Genomic DNA, 3,641 nt, shown 5'->3' with positions numbered 1-3,641 from the left:
CAGTATAGGGGAACGCCAGGGCCAAGAAGTGGGAGTGGGTGGGTAGGGGAGTGGGTAGGGGAGGGTATGGGGGACTTTTGGGATAGCACTGGAAATTTAAATGAAGAAAATACCTAATAAAAAAATGTTTTCCTTCCTAATGGGGATACACTTTCATTTTCTTCCTCTTCATCCTCTGCGGCCTCAGGCATAGACTTATGTTGTCTCTTCTCACTTTATTTTCCAAATTGCCATGTGTTTGTCAAAACTTGGCTCAAGAGACATAACTAGTGTTGTAATTAGATCCAGGTGTCTTGACACCCTAGGAAGAAGAAATCTCAATTGAGGAATTATATCATATTAGTTTGTGGCCAGGTTTATAGGGCATTTTATTAATTGCTAATGGATTCATGAGGGCCAAGCCCACTGTGGGTGGTATTACTCCCTAGGAAGTTGTACCTGTATGGTAATAAAAGTTGATAAGCACTTCAGGGGAAGGAAGCTGGCAGGTAGAACCCTTCAGTGGTTTTTGATGAGGTCCTGACTTTAGGTTTCTGCCTTGAGTTCCTGTCTAGTTTTCCTCCAATATAATTTGTTTTGGACATTTGGGTATTGGAAAGGTCTTCTTGTTAGTTTACTTGCTTTGGCTTCTTTGTTTGTTTGTTTTGTTGATTGTTTTTTAAATAGATTCTCTTCTCACATGGTATATCCTGATTTTGGTTTTGCCTTGTTCTACCCTTTCCAGTTCCTCCCCACCTCCCCTCATATCCAGATCCACTCCCTTTCTGTTTCTCTTTAGAGAAGAACAGGCATCTACGAGATAGCACTAAACTACTATAGGATATAACAAAACCTATTGTATTAGACTTGGACAACAAACAAACAGAAGGTAAAGATCCTGAAAGAAGGCACGAGAATCTGAGACCCCTCATTCACATACTCAGTCACCCCATAAACCACTAGACTGCCATCAATAGCCGTGTGTTTGCTGCCTTAGGTCTCTGTGAGTTTATATGAGTTTGGCTCATGTTGATTTAAGTGACTTGGTTTCTTGGTGTCTCCTCCTGCTCTTTCCACCTTCTCTTCTGTGGGTTCCTTGAGTACTGAGGGGAGGTCTGGGTGTTCCAAGGTCTCTCACTCTCTGTAAAGTCTGGCTATGGGTCTGAGTCATGTGAGGACTGGTATTGCCCCTGTCAGCAGTCAAACCTAATAAAAAAACAGGATTAAATGGAAATTGCAAAGATTGGTCCTCTAACCGAAAATCCTCTTTACTGATATTCTTTCCTAGTGTGTTCCAGCCCAAGTAGTGAAATAAGTGAAGCAATAGCAAAGCATGTGTCTAACACTTTGTTAAATGTTATGATGTCATCCAAACTTCAGAAAGCTTGCTGCAAAGTGGGTATGGGTAGGAAGTGGCAAGGCTGAGATGAGATTCGTATTTTTCAAAACATATTCACATTTTAATCCTATTTAAGTATAATTCCATACTTTGTTAACTCTCTACATAAAGCAAAACTGTTTGTACACTCTCTACTTAAAGCAAAACTGTTACTGAGAGAAAGGACTAGTATGAATGAAACTCCAGATTGTTACTGCCGACAGAATTTTCTTGTGTTTTAACTGCTTAAAGTTGTGTTTTTATCGATGGATGTGGCATATTCATTACATTGCTTTAAATGTGATTTAGGTTCTAACTTAAGTGATCTTTAAGCACTTGGTAGTATATATAAAATCTTCTTTATGAGAAACATCTCACTTTCTCTTCACAGTTACAGAGACTGATACAAGATCTACCTTATTATATTCGGTGGTGTGTTAACAAAATGCCCAAAATTGGGTTCTTTAAAATAAAAATTACTTTTAATTGAGGATTTAGAAGTGGATATGTTTAAGGGCATGGGGCCAGCATCTGATGTATTTTTAATAATGCTTATGTGCTATATTCTATCATGTCTCAGAAAAATGGATGAAATGTGGGCAAAGAGGAAGAAAAAGAAAAAGATGCAGACATAACTGACCTTCTGAAAATCTATTGTTATATTTTTTCTAACCAGTGGTCCTTAGCCTGTAGGTAATGACCTCTTTGGTGTAAAATGGCACTTTCAGATGGGTCACTCTAAGACCATCTGCATGTCTGATACTTATATTATGATTCATAACATTAGCAAAATTAAAGTTATGAAGTAACAACGAAGATAATTTTATGGTTGGGGGGTCACCACATCATAAGGAACCGTATTAATGGGTTATATTATTAGAAAAGTTGAGGACCACTGATCTCTACCAATCCTTTGGAACCTAACACACTCACAGGACACTCCCCCCAGCCTCAAAAAGTATCTCCGTCTCTTGATCATCCTTGTGGTCAAATGATTCCCCACTAGACCCATCTCTACTCTGTCCAGTCAATAATCTGTTCTTTAACATCAAGGATCTTTTTTTTTTTTTCAATATGAACTTTTTTTTTTAAGTGTTAAATACTCTTTATTTGATATCATACATAAACCACAGTAAATGCCTTTCAATAGTAAAAGACAGCATCCTTGATGTAGGGAATTCTAATTAACAATGCACTGTCAAGTATAGACAGTTGCCTCCTGGTGGTTAGCCACGACCTGTAAGAGGCCAGTGAACACAAACTGAAACACATTTGAGTCTTCTTGTTTCTGAGACAGTGATAGAATTTTCCCAGTGTTTAAGCATATTCATATGCCCAGTTATATAAATCTAAGTATAAAACCATTTAGTAGGTTTGAGGCGACATGCCTGCATTTATGGAAAGTAAAACATTACTAATTAAGTCCAATCTTATCTTGAGAAAGGGAGAGCAGTGGTAGTGTGTATACAACTGGAATTGTTGCTTTAAAAAAGACCGTACCCACTTTATGACAAGTCAGTTTTACTTAAATCATGACTGTCCAACAAGAACATTGTTAGCCATTCATGATCTGAATTTGGTGTATGAATTAAATTATGGTGTACATTAAAAGCCATGAGACATTTGTTTTGTAATAAATAAGGCAGTAGAATTACTCATTAGTAGCCTTTTTAAGATAAGCTATTAGCCCTTTCTCCCTTCTTCTTAATTCCAGCGAAGATCATTTTTGTTCCAGGGATGTACTTTTTGGGATTCTCTAAATACTCCATCAGGGTATCCTCTTCCCAGGTGATGCCTTTGTTCTTGTTGGCATCTGTGTAAGAGAATCCAGCAGCCTGGCCTGTCTTCTGCCCAAACAGACCATGGAGATTTGGTCCAGTCTTATGCTTGGCTCCCTTTTCCACAGTGTGGCACTGGGCACACTTCTGAACAAAAATCTTCTTGCCTTTTTCAACATCACTCATTTTTAAATCGTTTCGGGCTGGTCAACACCGAGGACGTTCGGACTCGAAGACAGATATCCCATGTTCTCACAATATGAACTTTTATGGGATCAAGGATATTCACACTGAAGTGAAGTCAAAAGTTAAATGTAAATAAATTGGGGAGATTTATTCTAATAATGAAGTCAGATTTTAGAATAAAAATTCAGTTAAAAATGAAAATCTTCAACTCAATAGGTTAAGTTAACCTTGCTTGCAGACACATTTGTATAAATTTTCATAAATGTTACTAGCAAGGAGTATTTCATTGACAAAATTAGCCAAGCTTCATTGACCTTTCT

At 37.7% G+C, this 3,641-nt stretch overlaps 1 pseudogene; it reads right to left on the bottom strand.

Moving 5' to 3' along the window:
- Nucleotides 1–2,871: 2,871 nt before the first annotated feature.
- On the bottom strand, nt 2,872–3,321 carry LOC110303724 (cytochrome c, somatic pseudogene; annotated as a pseudogene).
- Nucleotides 3,322–3,641: the final 320 nt, after the last annotated feature.

This window comes from Mus caroli, unplaced genomic scaffold (genome assembly GCF_978045245.1).
Source record: "Mus caroli unplaced genomic scaffold, Mus_caroli_1 scaffold_9, whole genome shotgun sequence".
Classification (NCBI taxonomy): Eukaryota; Metazoa; Chordata; class Mammalia; order Rodentia; family Muridae; genus Mus; species Mus caroli.
The sequence above is the reverse complement of the archived record's forward strand: the minus strand, read 5'-3'. Positions and strand labels throughout refer to the sequence as shown.